This window comes from Cyanistes caeruleus, chromosome 3 (genome assembly GCF_971803275.1).
Source record: "Cyanistes caeruleus chromosome 3, bCyaCae1.hap1.1, whole genome shotgun sequence".
Taxonomy (NCBI): domain Eukaryota; kingdom Metazoa; phylum Chordata; class Aves; order Passeriformes; family Paridae; genus Cyanistes; species Cyanistes caeruleus.
The window spans coordinates 36,707,560-36,731,146 of record NC_141703.1 but is presented as its reverse complement, the minus strand read 5'-3'; positions in this window follow the sequence as shown (position 1 = coordinate 36,731,146).

Here is a 23,587-nt window from a genome sequence, read left to right as displayed (position 1 = left end):
TCAGAGTTGTAGGCAACCCAGGCATCCAACTCTTCTGCAGTCTACTGATTTCATCTCAGTATAGGCTTCAAAAAGTAAATTTTTCTCATTAAACAGATATATTAAGATAGAGATATTTTGAGGTATCAGAGATATGCTGATAGAGAAATTTTGAAAATAAACAGTAGAATGAAAGGAAAAACAAATCAAATATATGAACATATAAGCCTTTAACTGAGTAGACAAAATTGAAACTTTTATAATGCAGCAGGAATTGTTTTGCCTGATGAATTTTAGGTATTGCCTCATACACCCCAGACCTGTTGTTTCTGGTGTGTGAATGGACTATCTCTGCTTCTAGCATGTGTTGTCCTATATATATCATATATATATGTCAGATATAGATCTAAAGCAAAGGCTAAATTGTGACAGTTTTTATCAACTTTCTTATGATTCCAGTCTGTCAATTAATTATAAAGGCCCATGTTGGACATAGTTATGCATATTCATGACAATGAGAATGTTTTAAAAGAATCTGGAAAAACACGTCACAGTGAGGTTGCCCACAGAATCATTAAACATGACTCATCCTTGGGTGCCTACTCAAATTTAATTAGTGGAATGTAATTAGCATCTAATTATAATATCCCATATGAAAAATGTTGGCTGCCTTTTGCCATATTCTAGCCAAAATGTGACAGGAAGCACTACAAATCGGTAAAACGCTCTTCTTTTGCCCAATGAAAGAATTCAGAAATATGCATGCTTACTTTCCTGGATTTAACACTTACTGTTTTCATGTTATTATCTGAGGAATCATTGGGTGAGAGCAAGAATCCAGAGTGGTTAAATAAATAACAGCTGGAGTAATGTAGTAAGTATAACTCTAGCAAGGAGAGTGACATAAAGTCAGGACCACCCTGCAAGTGTCACTGTGGAGACAAAACCCCAATGGGGTATGACTGCTTGGCTACAGGAAGCCCTTTCTGCTTAATGACCTGTGTAAATTATAACAATAAAATCAATCCATTGAGTGCCAAAGTATTTAAAATATGAATATGATTTTTCAATGGAGTCAGGCAATTTTATCTAAGAAACTGACAGTGCTGTTGATTTTTCCCCTTCCTCAGACAAGTTGAAGGAATAAAATATCACTTTGAAGGTAGATTAAAAGAAATGAGAAAGGTGAGAAAATAAACAGAGACATGGTGGATAACAACAGAGAAAAAGGAATTACATTTAAAAAATTACTTGTAATATTTTTTCCATTAAACTGGAGTCTTAAAGAGCATAGTTTAATAAATGATCCCTGCATGATGTATAAGAAAAAAAAGAATAACATCCTACTAAAACGAATCATTACTTTCTGAGATAATGCAGAATTCTTTATCAGGTTTAGGTGACAAGGTTTTGGCAGCAGGAGAGCTACAGGCGGGGACTTCTGTGAGAAACTGCTAGAAACTTTCTTGATGTCCAGCAGAGGCAATGCCACCCAGCTCCCAGCTGGATCTGCCACGAGCCAAGACTAATCCCAGCAGCAGTGGTGGTAGTGCCTGTGGGACAGAAGATTCAAAAAGGGAAAAGTCTCATTGTGCAAAAGCAAGTACGGTCTGAGAAGAGATGAGTGAGAATGCATGAGAGAAGCAGCACTGCAGACACCAAGGTCAGTGTAGGAGAAGGCCAGGAAGGAGGTTCTCCTGGCTGGAGCTGAAATTCCCCTGCAGCCCATGGTGCAGCCCATGGGGAGACAGGATGTGCCCTTGGAGATCCTCAGGAGAGCCCATAGCCACTTGGAGCCTCTGAAGGTTGCACCCACAGTGGTGCAGGTGAATGTCTGAAGGAGGCTGTGACCCTGTGGGAAGCCCATGCTAGGGCAAGGTCCTGGAAGGACCAGTGGAATGTGGAGAGAGAAGCCTACTCCCAAGGAGGTTTTGCTGGCAGGACGTATGGTTGTGTGGGAAACCCACACTGGAGCAGTCTGAAGGACTGCTTCCCATGGAAGGGACCCACACTGGGACAGCTCATGAAAAACTATAACCCAGGGGAAGGACCCACATTGGAGAAGTCTGTAGAGGACTCTCTCCTGTGGGAGAGACCTCATACCAGGGCAGGGGACAGGTGTAAGGGGTTCTCTTCCTGAGGAGGAAGGAGGGACAGAGACAACGTGTGCCCCTCTCTTTTTCTGATGAAGGGAGGATGTTGAGAATCAGGAATAAAGCTAAGCTGGGAAAAAAGAAAAGGTAAGCATAAGGTGCTTTCAAGACTTGGGTTCACTTCTCATTATCCTACTCTAATTTGAATGATTATAAATTAAATAATTTATTTAATTTCAGTCTGTTTTTGTCTGTTACAGTGACTGGTTAGTGATCTCTCCCTGTCCTTATCCCAACCCACAAGTCTTTTGTTAGATTTTGTCTTCTGTGCCCAGTTTAGGAGGGGAGTGATATAATGGATCTTGTGGGCATCTGGTGTCCAGCCATGTAAACCTACTATATTCACCATTCCATTCACTTGAAAATGAAAATATTTCCCCACAAACCTTCAATTAACTGTATGAATGCTTAATTCCCCATTCCTGGAATCTGGCTTACGGCTTTGATGTTGGGTTCTCATTGCTGATGGATGGAGGAGTTTGTCTGTTTATTTGTTTGTGGGGGGTCAGCAGCTTTCATTTGTTACAGGTAGGAACACTGAAAAAATGTGAGATTGCAATAAAAACATTTAGGTTTAAATTAAACAGTTACAGTAAAGTCAACATCATGCATACTTTATATTTTATATAGTTATAAATTTTAAATGGTGTAATTTGGGAAAATGATTTTTTTTTCATTAATTTATGAACCAACATAAATCTGAAGTTTATACACCAGTACCTTAGGTTACCTGTCTCTGAATGGAAGAGACTTCTGCTGTTAAAGATTTAACAGAATTAAGATCAAATCTCATGTAATCTTTTATTGATTACAGTCATAATATAAAAAATATATTTTTATTTACTTACAAGTTTTAGAATGTTGCTAATTTTATGAAGCAGTATATGTGCTTTGTATTTTGTATTTTACAATGTAAAGAAAGTGCACTTGCTATGAAAAAGTGAGCCACACTGACTTCTTTGTTTTATTTTAAATTGATTATATTTAACTACATTTAATTTGCATAGTTAAAACACTTTTGCTTATTATGGTAATGAATAACAAAAGACTGTGGAACATACTTCAATTATATTATGTACATGAAATTAAATCAACATTTAGTTGAGCATTTAAATTCAGATTAAAGCTATTTGTTTTCAGAAGGAATGATTGTCTCTCTGTCTGTCTGCTAGTAAGTTTTGCAAGCTGTGAAAATTTTAGAAAACAATGTTTCCTTGTTTTCCAAATTTTTTTTACAGATTGCTCCATTTTTTTTTAGCTGATATCTTCCTAAATTACCAACAGGGCATAAAATAAATAGCTCTGTGTACATCTTTAAGATTATTAGTCATGACCAGCTGTTCTATATTCTGAAAGCTCAGTCAAAAGTAAACAGGAACAGGATAAGGAACAGGACAAAAAGTATCAGAAAAATCATGATGCTGTTATGGATATGGTATGGGTACTATTAATGATATATAACAATTTTTTATCTAACCATATGGTTGTAAAAGTCTAATTTGAGAAAGCTCACAAATTGGTACATGGAAAATGAAGAAAATTATTTTCCTCCATTCAAATATCCCTGTTGATTACAAAATATTTGCTTGTCTTACTTTGTTTCCTGGAACTTATCTTCAAATATAGGCACTGCTATGGCCTTTGAGGCCTAAAAGGCTATGCAAACCAGAACAGTGGAAGCAGAATTTCCATGAAATTTTAAGATTTATTGGAACTCTGTTGCTCTGTGTTTTACTGACAATCCAGTGAGAAAAATAACTCTTTTCTTAGTTCTCTGTCCAGTATTTCCATTTCAAATTTGAGTTTGCCAGACTTGAAAGTCTTTTTGGACATGCCTTAACAGCTTGATGAAAATTTTGGTGTAATTTCTTCAGGCATGGCCAAATTAAGTCTGGAGTGGTTCCTCTCCAAAAGTGCACACAGGGTCAAGCCTGATTGTTACAGACACTGAGAGGAGAAAGTTGCTGTGATCTGAGCTCTAAAGAGCTTGTGCAACCTTCCAGCTTCTGTCAGTGTCCCTGGCTGATGCTCAGATATTTCTGTGTCTGCAGTGAAGGGCAATGCCACTGGTACCAAGGAAATCATAAGGTGCTTTTCATGTGGGCAGCTGTCCCTGAAAGACTCACAGAGAGAGCAAATTAAGAATCTGTGGCTAAACAGGAAAACTGTCCATGACTAAATGGGGAACCTAGCAGCTTAGAGGACACCCATCATGGACCTGGTGGCTTTCTGTCATGAAGATTTTGATTAGTGTTTTTTGAAATAATGTAAAGGCCTTCTCTGAAAAAGTGTAGAATTCTCTATGACCGCTCTTCTGCATATGTAAGTTTGAAAAGCTCAAAAATGTCTTCCTTTGATTTAGTAGATAATGTGCTTGTGTAGTTTTTTTCTTGTGAATCTGAATTAATCATGTAGATTTTTTTCAGTTTTTCCTAAGGTTTTGGTGCAAATGATAAATAAATAGCAGCTTTCCAATTACGCAGATTAGATATGCTCTGATATAATAGCATTAGCATGGAAAATAATGTAATTAGCATTACATAATGTCAGTATATTTAAGTAGTAAGGCTCCAATCTCCTGTGATTTTTCATTATTAATGTCCTGCTAAAATAATTGTGTCTGCACGAAAATACTTATCTATTCAGCAAATGTTTCTCTGCATTGTTCAAAATGAACAGCTAATAAATAGAACTTCACATCACCATGAACTAGCCATAACTCGAGTTGCTGTGAGCTGTTTGTTAATGCCACAGGGCCTGAAGGAGAATTAAGAAGCCCTGACATGATTCTTCTTTGATGACTTAAATACCAATTTTTCTTGCAGAATACCATTGGACCCTGTCAGAGACAGTCATTCAGTTCCTTGACCTCTTTGGAGAGTTAAGTCTGAAGACAAATTTCAAAAATGCCACCATCTCTATCTTTCTGCCAGCATGGAAAATCACCTCAGCCCTGAAATCCAGACTAAGGTCAAAAGAGAGGAAAGTATTAAACTTTGTCTTTGGGCAATTCAGGTGTAATTCCCTTGGGCTATAGTATCAGCCATGCTGCATTTTCTCAGGGTTATACTATAGATCTGATCTATGGATGTCTGAGATCTGTAAATTTCTGAGGACAATTATACAGACCTGCTGTGCTCAGTATTCTGTTATAGCTATGTCTTGAGTCTTGGGATACTCTGTACACTCCAATTACCTGCACAGCAGTCAGCTTGACATAGAACTTTGAGGAAAAACAGGTACCAAGAATTATCTGCTAAGCCTGCTGTTGGTCTGTGATTCCCTATCTTGACATAACCTTTTGAGATGCATTCATGATCTAGTTCTCTCTTAAAAATCATGCCTCAGGATAGGCAGAGTGAAAACAGACTCCTTCCTGGTCCTGAAAAGCTGAAAGTATTTAGTCTACTCTCCTAGCTACATTCTTGAATCTTAGCATTTTAAAGAACAAGAAGGCAGCAATGCCATGCAACATGCCATTTTATCTCTCTTAGAAAATACTGCCCTGGAATAAATATCTTTAATTTTATTTTCATATTATGAGCACGAGTCTCCAAAATATTCAGGATTTTGCCTGAATTGTTAGGTATACTGAAAGTCTAAAAGAGAGAAGTTACATGAAAATCAGCAGCAATAACAGATTCATCTTAAAAAGATGTACATAAAAAAGGAAACTAACTTGCAGAGAAGAATCATACTTTTGAATAGTAATTCAAAAGATTAAAAGAGAGATTAAAACCAGAGTTAGTGCTGACTGAACAGAAAGAATTTCCAAAGGTGACTTCATACTTCTTCGGAAGGTCTCTCATTTCAATTAGTTTGCTATTAAGATTCATTAATATGTTTGCAAAGACCATGTCTAAAGGTGTACTGTAATCTTAGAAATTTATAAGAATAGTAAGAAAAGACAGACACATATTTTTGGGCAGAAAGAGAAATTTCAATGTGTATTTCGGAAACAGGATAGTAATATGATGGACTTCTAGTGAAATCCTTAACCACTGTAAATCTAAACCACAAGGTATTAGCTTGTTCCATTTAAGCAATTTATTAAAAAAAATCTATAATTTAATGTACTATTAAACAAAAACCGACAGTGAGATAAAAATCATGTAAAATATGGGTATGAATTTATCCCTTTCTTACTCCAGATTATATGGTTGTTTGATATAAGAATTTTCTCTTTTATTGTCCTTAGGGTTGTTACTTTTAAATACCTCACTTCCATATTGGTACAGTACCTTAAAGTTATTTCCCACTTAAGGACAATCTAGTCAAATGATATTGATGTATATAGTTCATTAGTTCTTTGAAATGAGGACCATTATTTTTCATTTCTATATAATGAGCCCCTAATACGCTATATGATATTTGAAGGTCCACATCAGTTTTCAAACCTCAGTGTGCAGCATTTGAAAATAAAAAAAAAAAATTGGTGACACAAAATTTGACCCTTTGAAAACATTGTCTGTTTCCACTCCTACCCTAGTCTGGTGATTCTTCATCTTTCATCTAACTGAAGTCTTACATGTATGTCTGAAAGGGGACTTGGAGGGGTGAATCTGAGAACATCCCAGGTGTACTCAAATATTTGAAATGTACGCTCTTCTAGAAATGTGTAATTGTGCTCCCAGAATGATTCTGGGAGATTTTATCCATCAAGAACAGGATAGTTTTAAGGAAGAATGTAGGTCTTCCCCACAGCCTCTCTCAATTCTCATATAACTTCAGATTTATAGGGCAATCACCAGGACATTTTGGTCTTCGAATTTAAATTAACCATGTGTACTTCCAGAAGTACTTAAGTAGTGGAGTTCTTAAAAGGGAACAACTGTTCCTCAGTTTTGGAATTCATTAGACTAATACTCAAAGCCATAAATCCTTATTTACGGCTCACAGTTCCCACTGCTGAGCAAACTTTATTGCTTCAACCCTTGCACCTTTGGATCTGACCCCCTGGTACAGGCAAGGCTGTGGGTTCTGTCTCATGTGTATATGGGGTTGGATGTATGGGAATATGTGTATATGGGTGCATGTGTAGGTATCAAACCACCTGATCAGCACTGCTTACTGTGTTTCCCTTTTGCCATGGAGAGGTTTGGCATGAGCACCTAATCTACTCCAGGCCCAAATGGTCATATGTCTTTTGGGACTGGCTGGACTAGAAAAATAGTGAGTACACTATGGATTTGGGGTCCTCCATAGTTGTTATTTTACTCTACAATCCACTCCATTTGTTTATATTTTCTTTTTTTTAATATGTATTTTCTTTCTTTTTTTTTTCTTTTTTTTTATACTGACAATCTGTAACATCTACTTTGGCTTGTTGGGTTTTTTTGGTGGTTTTTTTTTTGTTTTTAATTTTGTTTTTTGTTTTAGTTTTGTTTGTTTTGGTTTTTTTTGGTTTTGTTTTATTTTGTTTTGGTTTTTTATCCAAAGTCAGTGTTAGCTACAGCAGAGCAGTGAACCTGCCCTCTCAGACCTTCCCCCATATGTCAAAAACCCTATTTCTGATTAGCCAAAAGGAGGGTCAAGTTTCAAATCTGGTACTCCAGAAGACTACCAGGGATCAGCTGACATTTCTGAGAATATTATAGGAAGCAGATGACCTTCTTTTTAAAGTCTTAGAGCATGTACAACTAGGAAAGAAAACAAGAAACTTCAAAGTGATCAAAGTGACTCTACTTAGAGTTTAGTAGTCCGCACCTTAAGATTTTTGAGCCTCATTCAAATTGGTCTCTGTCTTCCCATAAGCCAAATTAGGACACAATTGGTTGAATCATTCTGAACTTGCTATTTCATAAGCATTGTCATTGTTATTATTGGTCTTTGGGTCTATGGTGTGTTTTGAAGGAAAAAGCAAATGTCTTTTTCCCGGCATGAATACACCTTTGAAGAAATCTGAGGAGAAACAAATGTTTCAGCCTCAACGGAGAAGTGTAACTTGAAGAGTGGCAGATCATTATACTAGAGGGAATTTTCAGCTGAAATTGTAAAATTTCAGATTGTTTGCTGATACAGCCCTATTTGCTAGTTTTAAAATGGTATTTTAAGGTAGAGCAGAGCTAGTGGAAAATGCCCAGAGAAACCAATGATAACAATAAATAGAAATGTGGGAGTACACACAGAAGTTTAACTATCTCTATTCTCATGTTTACCCTTTTTTTTTCTCTAGGCAAAACTTAATTTCTGTATATTCAAAAGTCCTCTACAAATTAGTAGACACCAAGAACTATAAAGGAAATAATTCTAAATGCAGCTCAAAAATTAATCAATTTGAATGAAAAAAAGGCTTGATTATGCTGGCAGTTGTGGCACAGTATCACAATTGCATGCAACAAAGAAAGACCATTAAATGAAAACTCAAGTGTGACAATTTGACCAATTAATATGCTTTCTGGTTTTATTTTTCATGTTTAGTTAGGCATATATATCAAATTATGTTTTGGTAAATATATAGCATTTTGTTTTCCCTATTAATTTTTTAGAAAGTATTGGGGAGTAATCTCTGGCAAATAAGCAAAAGATTACTAAGAGAAATTGTGCATAATTTGAAAACATTTTTCTCTAAGTGACATAATTCTGTTCTTTTTTCTTCTGCTTTCTTTGTTATACAGTGTTGGAACAATATAAATCTTACCAGTGAATTGTACCATTATTAGTGTTATTCCAGGTGGTGAATGAAGTCCTGCACACACAAACAATAAAGAACAGCTGACATTGCTAACATTCACTGCTAACAGTAACATTTAGGAAATTAATTTTTGTTTTCCTTTTGTTTCTTTGCTATTTCTCTCACATCCCTAGCTCTGACCTGGTTGCCACTGTATAAAAAGCAATTAGCTCCCAATTTTTGAAGTATACATATTTTAAAATAAAACTCGCAACAAAAATTGGTCATGGTTTCACCTAATAATTTTCTTCTTAAAAGAAAATTTCTTCTGCATGGATTAAGTGTGTTATGAGAGTTTTTAATCAATTTTCAATGTTTGTTTGCTCTAAATGCAAAACTCTTTAATGTCTTGTATTCTGCTACATGCAGCTGGGCAAAGGCTTTTATGCAGTTCAGTGGTACTTCTTCCAGTACAATCTGTACTCCCTACAATTTCTCTGTCAGGTTTCTCTCTAGGTAGATAATATTCATCTTCTGCTTGATCCATGTCTACTAAGGATGTGCTTACTTCTATGTAGTAAAACCTTAATCTTACTTTAGGACAGCAGAAGTACTAATCTTGACTCCAGTCATGTTAGTTACAGAAGGTTATTTTCCTAGTGCAGGGTAAAAGCCAGGACTTATGGACTCCTGTGGACAGTGTTGCATTTGCAGAAAAACCTCTAAATTTATACTCTTCTATAGTTTTCCAGTGAACTGATCACTCCAAAGTTTGTATTGTATGACTGAGTTCAATAAAATGAGGTGAAAGCTGGAAGTACTTGGATTAATGTAAAGCTAAAGCTGAGGGAAAAAATCCAACAAAAATCCCTCAAACAAACAAAGAGAACCAATGAACCAACCAAAGAAAATCCCCACAAAAAAAAACAAAGCAAAACCAAAAAAGCCCTCCAAAACCAAACAAAAAAATAAATCACAAGAAACCAAACCCAAAACAAACAAAAACCAAAAACAACAACTGCAAAAACTCCAACAAAACAACCAACCAAAAAAAACCACCAACCAACAAAAACCCACAAACAAACAAACAAACCCACCAAAGAAACCCCCAAACTTCCAGGGATGAAAAACTGTATCAGACAAAGCAAAAATAAATAATTTTATCAAAACTTACAAGCCTGTATAAAACCCTAATGAATATTAAGCAGCTCTAACATTCCCAACAACTTGCAAATGCCTAAAAAGACTCTTTTCCCTTCTTGCTCTGTCACAAAAGAATTCACTTCACAGCTGTGGTCTATTACCTTAGAGACCATGCTAACAGTTGGGACACAATAAACCTCTGATGATAACGGGTGTAAGTGTTATCACATCTAACTAGAATAGTGTGAATGGTCCAACTATAATAGAGCAAATGACCTGACAGCTCCTACCCACTGAGCATTGTCACCCATCACCACTTCACCAGCAGCAGGCCAAAGGACAAGGAAATTCTCATTCTGCATACAGTGCCCCTTGGGAAATGCACAGTCCTATTAATTTACTGATGGCAGTGAGAGAACAGTTGTCAAAGTGCCTGGAAGCAGACCAGCAGACTGTTGACTTAATTATGCCAGACAACAGAGCCAACATTTTAAAGCTGTGAAAGATGGCAATTTTTCACACTTCACCTTCCCTCATTTTTTGTCCTGATAGCCAGACTTAAACAATTCAAGTAATTGAAAATATTAAATACAGAAATTATCCCTGTGCCTCTTCCAAATATAAAACAAAATAAACCCTCACAGGCAGAATTAGGTCAACTAATAGAAACTTTTATGTTAGGATTCAGTTGGAATACGTAATGCTATTAATCAAACAATGATTTCATAATAAGTTTAAAGAACTAATGTGCATGCTCTACTTTTTTAGATCCCACCTTTTGAGTGTTATAGGCATGTAGCCACAGACTGATAGACACTAAGTAAAAAGTAAAGTGCTCACACGTTTTGATCTCATATCTCTGGATTTTTCAGGCCTTTTGGTGAACTTATACAAGTTTCCAATATTAGCTTCTAATATGTGCTCTTAAATTTACTTATAAGAGCTGAGAGGTTCATCTTTCCCTCTGTAACTGGGTCAAATAAAGGTTGCTTCAGTTTTTAAGTGTTTTCTTCTCAAAGGGCTATGTTACCAGACCAAATTTCAGATTTGTCAATAACTGGCCTGGGAATTTTTTTCGTGCATAATGACATATAATTTATGTATAATAATATTAATTTCCATTATTATATTTTTGTGAGGAAATAATTAATAAAGCTCATCAGCTGAACTATAATCTACATTTATATCATAGTTTGCATCAGCATGTCTCATTTTTATTACAAAATATATATCAGGATCTCAGTGCTACAGCGGGGAAAATAAAAGTAGTACCTGTCTTGTAACCTATTCTGGATTAAAAAATCTATAATTACCTGGATATATATCCATCTGCAAGCAATTTTGATCTGATATTTTGTTGATAAGAGCTAATCATGCACTGTATAAGTTATTTAAACTGTTTCATAATACATGTACCACTTTCCTGAAGCCTGATTCCAATTGGATTTTTCATGTTCACAGTCAGACTAATGATTTTTACCCACTGACACAAGTAAATATTTGTTTAACTATTTTCAAGATTTCTTGACTTTGTTAAAGATGTTGTCTTTGGTTCAAAATTCTTCCAACAAAAATTCAACAGCTCAACCAAGTGGCGACTTGTTCTTTAGGGCTTCTTTATCTACAATCAGCATTTTGATATACTGAAATTTAAATTCTGGTTTAATGATTTAATTTCTAAATATGAAAACGGTGAAAGACTGTGGGGTTAAAGCAGGAGGTGCTGACCATCATTTTTCTGATTATAACTTTGTTGGTTCAAGCCAAGGCTGGAGGTAGATCTCATTTTAAAGACACGTCTCATTCCCTTGAGAAGCAAGAAGGAAATAAATCACCACTTGATAGCATTTCACTGTGCTGACTTCTCCTTATAAATAACCTATCTCATGCAACTCCTAGCTGTGTTCTTGTTATTAAAATAATGATATGTCATGAATTTTAGTTCAGAGTTGGCACCCAAAACCACAACACAGTCAAAGCACAGAAATCTTTATGAAAGTACAGTGAAAAGGGTTTATTCATGTCCAGCTCTTCTGAGCAGAGATGTCTGAAAATGTCTAGAGAGAGAGAGAGTGGACTGAGACTTAGAAATTAGTAGAATTTGAATTTAAAGTGTGTTCACCTAAACTTGAGGCAGTTAGGCTATTCAAGCCTACTGTGGAGTGGAAACATATGATTCAGTGCTCCTTAGCATTGCTTCCAGAATCTCTGCTTCTCCTCACAGTCTTAAATGCTACTTTAGAAAACACATTGAATCACCATGGTTGCATGAAACCCTATTTTAACCATATTTCATTTTAAAATGGATAGGAAATTTGTTACAAAAATACTTGAAGTATTAGATCTTTCTGGGCTTTTAAAGGACCTATATTAGATTCTAGTCTGCATAAAACTGGAAAACAAAAAAAAATAACTCTATTGACTAGTAATGTTATTAATTTTCCTTGGGGAAAAATGTCTGCTCTTGAATAAGGAGCTTTGATTTCTTCCAGAGCAATATGTTTTGTGTGACCCACTATACGCTTAAAAGATAGTGACTTTTCCAATAAATGGAATTTATTTCCCTCTTGGATCAATCACAAGAGGAAAGCTAAATTCAAATGTATAGATCTGAAATCTAGTAAAATGCTACATAGTATGTATGGGAAACAATCAAGGGGGAAAATATTTAAAGAACTAAGAAATTTTCTTGCAATAGGGAAAAAATATAGGAAAGAAAATTCTTCCAAAATGTCTTCTGAGAAAATTCAGTAAGTCATCCCTTTACATTGAGAAATCCCATTTTTTGTAAGTTTGAGCCATGAGTGTTGACACTGTCTGTGTCTTGTTTCTTTTTCCTTCACAAAATTCTGAGATAAATCTTCAGTGAACATCTACTTATTACTCTTCTAAAGAAAGCCAAAACATATACAAAAAGACAATGTTGCATTTCATAAATAAAATTCAAAACCACAGGCTCTATCTCACACCTCCACTTCATGAATGGCCACATTAATGCCACAATTACAATATGAGAGTTTAATAGGAGAGATTCACCATTGTTTTTGGTGTATTTTTTACCTGAAACAAGTTACCTTGAAATTATATAGTTTCAAAGCAAGTATTTTAAGACTTGAAATTTCAAATCATTATTGGTAAAATATTATTTGGTCTTTGTACCTCTGTGGAGCTGTAGAGATAACTGGGAAATAATAGGAAGTAGGAAATAAAACAGGCAGGTTGCACTGGGACAGGTATCAAGAAATACAACAAAATTACACTACTTTAATAAATTAAATAATGAAGGCTAATATTTATCTTTAAAGAAGCTTGAAATTATTTCTAGTGAATGAAGAATAGAATGAAGGAGGGAAATCTGTGTATTGGAAAATAATATAAGTGAATTACATTTGGTATGTGGCTTGAGGTTCCTGGAAAGCTGCAGGTGGATGTAAAATTGGTATATTAAGATACTTGCTAAGATAAATATTAGGATTTTTACTTAAAGGAATTACAGGGTGAATAATTTCAAAAAGACCTGAAGCAACATCATAAATAATGATCAAATATATTTGATTGCAATTGTAAAGAAGTGGAATTATTAAAAAATCTTTCCTGTTTGTGCAGTTTCACCTGACATTTGTTTTAATCATGTCTTCAGTCTTAAGTAAATATATTTTTGGTGTTCACTGTTTGTTGGGTTTCTTTTATTGAACGTCTATATTGCTGCCTTGCTATGACTTTGAAATGAAAAACTTTCCAGTCAGTCATTTGTTGTTTTGTCAGCTCCCATCCAGATTATAAAGATGGCATTCTGTTATCCCAGTGTAGCATGAGGCTGCAAGTAAGCATCAGTCAGTATTTTCCTCTCCATGGTAGAATTCCTTCCCACACAAAGGTCTGGCATGGAGAATAGGCAGCACCTACATCTGTTTAACTTTATTCTGAAGACTTGGAGATTTACGTTTTCTGATGCTGGTAATGTCTGTCTACACAGGAAGGAACTTCACAGAGAAACCATCTGACATCTGTCTTCCAAACATTGTTGTGTATCATTCAGAATGCTATTTCTGCTCTTTAAAGCATGTCATGCTTAGTTTCTGTACTTTTTAAAATCTCTCTTTCCTGTTGCCTGTACTCAGGCAACCTGGGAAAACCAGAGAACTAGAATGTTGATGCTGGCAGTACCTGATATGGTCTGTAGAGCACAGGAAATAATGATTGAGCACACATGGGCATGGTTATGCTTTCTAGAAGTGTGAAGCACAGGATTAGGGGATAAGCAGAAAAGGTTTAGACCACCATATTCAAGCCAAAGTATTCCTTGGAATCAAGAAACATAAGATAGACACATATACATAGTTTAATCTGTTCTTAATCTCCTTTTGTATAGGCTGGTCACTACCCATGAGGCTGAGCATTCATATTTTTTTTTACAAATAGCACTGGAATGCCTTAAAGAAATCTGTGGCCCCTGTCTTTCTGAGATAAGAGTGATAGGAAGCTAATTAGAATCTGTCCAGTCTGTTCTAGTTTATGAGAACTGTTTTCATTGTAGCATTAAAAACACTTAATAACAGCTCTCATAAAACAAACAGAAAACCCCAAACAAAACCAAATTAATAAAATAAACTTTTAATGCCAAAGATTCTGGCACTATAATACAATTTAATTGCCCTTTTATAAAGTATTCTTTATTCTTATTTCTCTTTTTTTTTCCCCCATTGGACATACTGGTAGCATGTCCTGAATTTTTGCTTCCAAAATTTTAAGCACTGGATCATAGCGAAATTCATTATTTTTACAGGATATTTCCTTGATTAAGAGTTAAAGGCCAGGATAGAGCAGGGCTGCTGAGTTAGTTCTAGGAACGTGGGCATTTGGATCATGCCCTGTTTGATACAGATATCAGCACTACAGATACATAAAACTGTCTGAATCGGTATCTGAATTTGGCTGCGTGTTGCTAAAGCTGCAGCTGACATACACGGTGTGATACTGAAGGGACTCAGAAGAAACAGGATCATTTTTCAAGGGCAAAATCTGTGACCAGCTTATACATTGATACTCAAAATAAATAATTACTTCATCGCTTATGATAAATTATTCTGAAGACTATTGCAATGGGAATAACATATGTCTATGTGCTTGAAACATTTGTTGAACTTTATAAGATGATATTCATCACATTCAGCTGTATTCTGTAAAACAAGCAATGGAAAAGTCATTGTGAAAAGAGTGTGATTTGCTTCTGAGGCTAAAGGTCACCAAAAGACCATTTGATTTGCCACAGAAAGAAAGGGAAAATCCAGAAAGACCTACAAAATAGAAAAGAAAATGGCATGATGAAATAATGGAAAGAGACAGAAGATGTTCCTTCTGAATTAATCTAAGTTCTCCTTGATATCATTGAAGCTAGTAACAAATAACATGAAGAAATGAGGGGCTTGCTTTGAGTTAGAAACATTAGATACGTGTGAGGAGCAGATAAAAATAAATAGTAGGAAACTATGATAGATTGATCTAGTAGATTATATTAAATTTACAGCCTGTTGGAAAAGGGTTTAGAACTGTAGGATGCTTGCCAAGACCATGGAAAGATCTTCAGGTGACTGAATATAAAGTGATATAAGTTCTGGCAGCTGACAGGATCCAACAGCTGCTCTGCAGTCTGACAAATATGCAATTTCAAAATGTTTTAGTATCAGAGATCTACAGAGATCTTCAAATGGGCTGAACTGTCATCTGGAAAACTCAAAATCAGCATCAGGGTCAACAGAATTTGAGTGGAAAGGGTGGAAATAATGAAAAATAATTTAGAAGGCCAGCCTGCAAGATATTTACTTTAGCTGCTATTCTCAGAAATTAACAAACCGAAGAGGAGTTGTCAACGTGAAATGTCAAATGGAAAATGGTCAACCGTGACACAGTACAGAACAAAATTATTCTGATTCTTACTGGTACAGAAAACAAACTGATTTAAAATCTTCTCAGCTCAAAAAACTTGTTCAAAATAGTACTCATCTTTTTCTGACAGCCACCCTAAGAAAAATGGACTATTTATATATTCATTTGCAAGGGCTGCTGTTGAGGAGAGATAAAAACTATACTGAAGCACTGAAAGATTCAAAAATAACAAGGCATGAGCTGTACCAATTGGGTCCAGTTATCTTGTCCATGCCAGCAATTCTTGGGAGTGTTGAATTGGCATTTTCAGGTTTTCTCACTCTAAAGATTCAATATGAAGGAGGTAATCTTGAATTATGTAATGTTAGTGAAACTAACAAATTTTAGAAATTTGTAATATGCTTAGTAAATAATAATATAAAACGACTGCCATAAACATCCATTTCTAGTCCTACTACATAAAATGTGTTCATTAAAGGGTAATATTGATAATTCCTGATACCTATATTTTTATTTAATTAACTTAATCTCATGCTTACTTGAACTCTGAGTGGTCATTCATTCATGTTCCTTTTTTTTCCTGGTTTCTATGGGACGTTTACACTTGTTCTTTTGTAGTCAGTGTGTGAATTCTGATGCCCTTATCTAGTAAATGTTATTGTTTAATATTTAAGATACACTCCAGTCCCTTACATGGCCATGCCCTTATTTGAGCTTCAGTCTTATGATAATAGAGCAGTCTCAAAATATATGACTTGTGATATTTGCTCTCTGCTATCACCACTTTCTCATATCAAATGATACAAATGAATGAATTTAATTTTCTCATTGTAAGCACTAGTTACAGAAATGTTTTTGATACAAACTCAGCTGTTATTAATATCAAAAATGTATTTCCTTCTGTCAGTATGAAACACTTAAAAATAGTGGGGAAGAACTCAGATTGATATTGAATGGTCCTTGGTCTAAACCAGCAAGTCTCTAGTTACAGCCAAACCTGAACTTGAATTAACCTAGAAAACAAGCAAACAGGGAAAAAAAACCAGTCATTTTTAAACTCTTGTTACAGAAATTCATTGCCTTTTCCCTCTAAATATGTGTGTGCATGTAATAATAATTAAGGATGTATTGCAATTAAACACCAATCTCAGTGAATGAATGCGTAAATTACTTTTATGTATACACTGGGAAATTAGAAAATTATGTGGTTTACAGTCAGTTCAATATTTTTCAGGTAAACTTTTTGTTTTGACTATGCCTCTTAGATGGTGATTTTATCAGGTTAAATATGCATCACTTTGAACAGCCTTGCTCCTAGACTGGTTTTCCAAGGGTAATAAATGGAAGGTATTGCTGTGTTAACAGCAAAGATTGTTTAATAATAACTTAATTAACTTAAAGAAAACAGTATTTCTGTGATTATATTGCTTCTTTTCATGAGTATAGATTTATCTCATGTAATTCATGTTACACATACTATTACTTTGCAACAAATGTAATGCTTATGGGAAAAAACTTGCTACGAATGTTTGAAATCTGTAGCTATCTCTTACAGTTATCTTAAATTGCAATAATTTTCAAATTAAAAAATGTAAACAAATTACACACATTAACATGTAAAGAGTAGCAAAGTAAAACCAAAAATACACATGCAGAAGCACACACAACTTAATGGCTGGATCGCAGGTAGCATTTTTAGATTTGCAATTTTCCCAGTAAATGCAAAATCTTCATTAACTGTTTTTATCTTAGAATTAATCGCTTTCCAACTACCAGCATAAATGAGTCTGTTTTAAGAAATAAAATTATTATTTGAAAATGGAGTTCAGTATGGAATTGGAATTGCTGATCAAATTTCATACAACACTTAAAATATCCCCTAAATGGTAAGAGATCCCTTCCCATGTTGCTCTGTCACCATCTACTTTATCATAATTTACAGAGAGAATTGCAAATGTCTCAAATATTTGGATGAATGAGGGTATTTGATGGCTGGCCTTATTCCTTAGATCATGTCACAGAAAGCACACAGTCCCCCTTCCCCAGAGTTAATGGTCAGACCAAAGGTGAGGGAGAAGTTCAGGTTTGAGCAGAGCAAACTTTTAAGGAGGTAGTTTGCCATTATACAGTTGAGTGGTAGGCAAAATCCACAGATTTTTCTTTTTAAACACCCACAGGCCAATTTTTATTTTTCTTTTTGAGTTAACTATTTCAAAACATAAATTGATAGATGTGAATGAGCATGTTTCAGGCAACAAACAGGCAAGCAGGAATATATGAATAATCTCATTGCCTGGTAAGTTGATCACAAGCTTCTGTGGTGTGCAAAGTAATTATTAGCTAAAAGTGAAAGAAAGATCAGTTACACACTTTATTTTCATGCTGGACATCTCAGTAACCCTATGGCTTCCCATTTGTTAAAGAAAGCTGATTCTTATTGTCTCTGATACAGGACACTAAAATAATGGAAAAAGAATTGGCATTTCTTCTAAAACATACCAAGCTCATTCACTCCTTTCCTTTCTATAAACACATCTATACACCCACTGTTTCTGGGAAGAATTCCAGCTACAGTGAATTCAAAGTGAGGAATATACACAGTTGGGTGGCTTGTAAGGTGGTTGGCTAAAGATTAAGCAGAGAAAGAAAGAAAGAAAAGGAAACAGAAAAGGAAAGTCAAAAGAAGGCAGAAAAAGCAAGGAAGCCCTCAAAAAGAATGGGGGTCACATTTTAGTGTAAGAGATTAGAATAAATGCTTGCTGACAGAAGAGACAAGGTGGGTTTGGAGAAAAAAAGAAAAAAGACAAGGAACAATAGAAAAGATGAAAGAATTGGCAATAAACCTGGAACATGATATATATAGGTAAAAATTGTCCCTTTATATTTTTTTTCCTTCGTTACCTTATACCTTTTTTCTTTTTTTCTTTTTTATTTGTTTCTTTGACTGAATTTTCTAGGTTTATTCCTTAGGATGTTATGGACTTCCTAGGTATGACTCAGAACTATGACTGTGAGCTGACTCTGAATCATTCTTCCCAGTAGTGTGGGCAATCTTTGCTAAACATCCTTGTAGAAAGTATTTGACTCTTCAATGTTATGCTTTCCCCATTCCACCGAAATTCTGAAACCTGCAAAACTGCAGAGTATTTTCATAATATATATGTAGATATAGAATTAAAAGAATATTGACAAATTATCATAAGAACTTATAAGAATTTGTAATAAAAATATTCTCTGCTAAACTGCCAGGCAAAGCAGCCAGCAAAACTAAGATTTTCTGGGTTTTCAAACTTGCAGATAAGTCTTTGGACATCTGGAGATCTTGTATCTAGTAATACTGCATCTAGTGATACTGTATCTAGTTCTAGTGGCTTGAATGCACATGAGAACATTTTGCTGTCCATAACTGACCATTTGGTCACACTCAGTCTTATGAGAACAGTGAAGAACAGGTGTCATATCTGGTGAATATTAATTTAAGGATGCCTGTTTAACACAAATAAATATTTCTGTTAGAAAAAAATATCATAGGATCATCCCATCTTAATAACTGTATAAAAAGAAGATAGAAATGTACTAGTTTGCAGGTAAAATAAAGAAGAAACATCCGAGAAGTTCCATTTAATCAGAGGTGGTTGTTGCAAGATTTTTTTGTCCTTTTATAGGTATGTCTTTCATTTAAATTATGTCATGTGCCACCAAGTAGTGCTATCACTATGGAAAAGCTGATGCATCTGTTCTGTCAGGATTTTACTCCATTTACTGCTAGTGTCTAACCCATATCATCTGTCTAGTAAGTGGAAGCTTTAGAAATCCCTTAGAAAAACCAAAAAAATTTGTATGAGGATTTTCTCAGTTCTTTTTCAGTGCTAGGGGTGAAAAACGTTAGTTACTGGGATTATCAGAAGCAATCTGGCATCTGATCCAGTGGAGAAATCATACAAATTACCATGTTGTTTATTTAGGTAGTAGAAGGAATAACAGCAGCACAAAAATTAGCTCTAAACTGACTATTTGATATTAATCAAATTATGAGAGACAGACACCGATACATTACATTGCAGTGTTCCTCAAATTTGGGTATTAGACATGCACATATATGTTATAAATAAGAAGCTTTCAAAGCCAGAAGTCATATGCAAATTTCTGTGTCTGGAGAAGATGGAATAAATGTGTTTGCAAATCCATGCCCAGTCACAGGTAGAAGCTGTTAGTAACTTCCTTGACATTGAATGAAAATCTTTGCAACATAACAAAAATCTGTTCATGTCAGGTTTCAAGAACATGGAAAATAAAGTGTGCTATTGCTAAGAAAACATGTCCGTGAAGCTCGATGTTCTGAAAATGTACAGATTTTTTTTTTATGTAAAGGTGGCATCAGTAAATAGCAAGTAAATAGCAAAACCAATCCAAGGTAGTGCACATTAAAGATCTCCCTTGACTTCACTCTTAATGTTCCTTCTGCAAAACTACTCTTTCCACTTATCTTCTCACTCTGGATGCTACCTGTAGTGATGCTTAAAAGAGAAAAGTTCTTCACTCTTCTGGCTGAGAAAGAAATCAGAAAAATCGACCCCTACCAGAAAAAGCAGGTAATGGACACAGACCCTGTATGATACAGACAAAGAAGCCCTGGACAAAATTTGTGTTGATGTTGTCACCAGTACTTGCACAGTGACAGTGAACTGTACTAAGAACCTAGTCACTTGATAAAGGACTTTTCTACTAAATCAGACATATAAGCCATGAATAGAAATTCGGTGTCCATTAATTTTGGAATCATATAATGTCTTTTTAGATTTTTTTTTTAAATTCCCATGCATAGGCAAGGTTGAGCTATAGGTAACTATGGCTTATGGTCAAGGTTAAGCATAAACAAGTCCCTTAAGCTTACCTGAATGCAAGAATCCTGATATTAGGTTTGTTTTCTGTGTTGAGGACAGGTATTGTCATACAGGGGATATTGAACCATGTCCAACTTCACAAAGGTTCCCATCTGTATTGGGTTTATATGGCCACCTTTTGTTATCAGGAGAGCTACAGGGGTAGCTTTGGTGAGGAGATTCCAGAGGCTTCCTCCATGTCCAGTAGAGCTAATGCCACCCGACTCCAAAATGAATGTGTCTGTGGCCAAGGCTGCACCAATCAGACATGTGATAATGCCTCTATGATAACAAATTTAAGAAGAAAAAAAAGTTATTGCACAGACACAATGGCAGCCACAGAGAAGCAGGGTGAGAACATGAGAGGAACAACTCTGCAGACACCAAGGTCAGTGGAGAAGGTGGTGAAGGAGATGCTCCAGGCACCAGAGTTGAGATTTCCCTGCAGACTATGGTAAAGACCATGGTCAAGCAGGCTGTCCCCCTCCAGCCCATGGAGATCCATAAGGATGCAGAGATCCACCTATTGCTCATGGAAGAGACACACACCAGACCAGGTGGATGCCTAAGGGGAGGCTGTGAACCCATTGGAGACCCATGCTGGAAAAGGGTCCATGTGGGGATCTGCAGACTGGTGGAGAGAGGAGCCCATGCTACAGGAAGTTGCCTCTTAGGACTTGTAACCTTGTGGGGGACCCATGCTGGAGAAGGTTGTGTGAACACGACTGCACCCTCTGAAAGAGTGACTCTGTTTGCAGCAGTTTGTGGAAGACTGTTGCCTATGGGATGGACAAATACTGGAGAAGACCATAGAGAACTGTCTCTCATGGGAGGAACCCCTTGCTGAAGTGGGCAAAGGACTCACCTCTCTGAGCAGTGGCAGGAACAACATGTGATAAACTGAACATAACCCCCATTCCCCATCTTCCTGCAGTGCTGTGGGGTAGGAGATAGAGGTGGAAAGGAGGGAGGGATGTAAGTAAGGTGTTGTTAAGGGGTTTATTTTAGTTCTCATTATCTTTCTTTGATTTTTCTTGTAATAAATCCACTTGCTACCTCTAAGTTGAGACTGTTTTGCCTGTAATGGTATTTGATGACTGATTGCTCTCTGTTCTTATCTCAGCACCTGAACCCCTCATTATACTTTCTCTCCCCTATCCAGCAATATATGGGAGTGACAGAGAAGCTTTGGCGGGTGTCTGGCAACCAACCAAGGTCAACCCACTATACCTTCACACAGAAACCTACATGCAGTGTAAGAGCTCATGCAAGTCATAATCCAGAGATATTCAAAACATGTCAAAACCAACATTAGGCCACTTTGGTGCACCTAAGCTAAATGAACCATGTACAGGTTGCTGCTTCTGCATTTTGTATTGACATATGAAAATGGCCAGAGGAGGAAGATACAGGTAGAAGCGTGATCATGACAATTTCCATTTCTGTCTTTCTTTCCTGATGAGACTTCCACATGACTAACTACAGGCTGCTTTCTTCTGCTTTGAAGGGAAATAGGTATTAAGTAGTACTCTTATTTTTACATTTAGCTATTTTTATTATTCTCCTTTTTTTTTTTTTTTACTTAGGCTGAAATACTCATTATTTACTTGTTCTTATTTCTGATTCTTTGTTTACAATGTAATGGTTTTTCTACTCCAGTGATTGCCATTTCTTTACTAAATCCATACTGGCAATAAAACTAGACATTAAGCTGTCTTCTCTTGTATGGTGAGAAGTTTAATCTTTCCTGGATTTCTAACCTTCTTTAGATAGAGGAATTATTAAAGAAGCACTATAAATACCAGTAACAATATGCAAGTGTTTCAGTGACTTACCCTAGAACAATCAAAAAATAGTGTCAAAAAACAGTGGAGAACATTGATGCTACAGCAGCAGTTCATGGAAAAGCAAAAATCAGAAAGGCCTGATGGCTTCATGCTGTACTTAGAAATCACTTTAGAATGTCTTTTATGATGTTGCATGGGAATGAAATACCTCAAAAAAGGTCTCAAAGTCATGCGGAATGGAAAAAAAAATTAATAAGGAAAGAGTTAATCCTTATGTTTATCAAAATAGCTAACAAAGAATGGAAAATTTAAAGTCACTTATGAAAGGCAGATATTGGATGTCAGTTTTAGAAGTTTTTGGTCTAAAACAGCACATACACAAACATTTCTGCATCCTAGAACATGACAGATAGTCATCACTGCTTTTGAATGCTGGATATGTGCATTTTATTTTTTTTTTATTTTGCATAAACTATAAATACCTTTCTTGTGTGGAGCAGGGGTGCAAAAAATCCTGTATGAATCATTGTACTTGTATGGTATTTATATGTATGTGTTCTTTGGCCAATTGTATTTTTTCTGTTCTGATTCCTAAAATGCATCAAAATAAATATCAAAACACTTGCAAAAATTTTCATTTAACAAATATTATTACTCAGCTTGATATATATTACTAGAAAGACATATATATTTGCTGTAGTGCATAGACATATGAACATCAAAACATGTCTGTAATCATCTCCCTAATTTCTGACTTCCTCCTGTAGAAATTACTCATGACAGTTTCTACCTGACTGAAAGGGACAAAAACACACCAAAATCAACACCCAAAAAAGTGGTTGCCACAAATCAGGAACAACTGAGAATGGATGTGCAATCTATCAGCACATCCAAGAGGGATTAAGAACATTATCCATTGAGAAATCTGATAAAATTGATGTAGGATGTTTGGTTAAATTTAAGAAAAAAGGCTATAACAGGCTGAGGAGCAACCTTACCAACTAGCTTTTAATTTCACAAGCTCAACACTTTGTTATTATTGGCTTTTACTTTTTCCTTTAGCTAGAAACTACAAAATTATTTATCATGGCAGAAAGGAATTTGGAAAAACATGCAATAAGTTCATACATACCAGGAGACAGA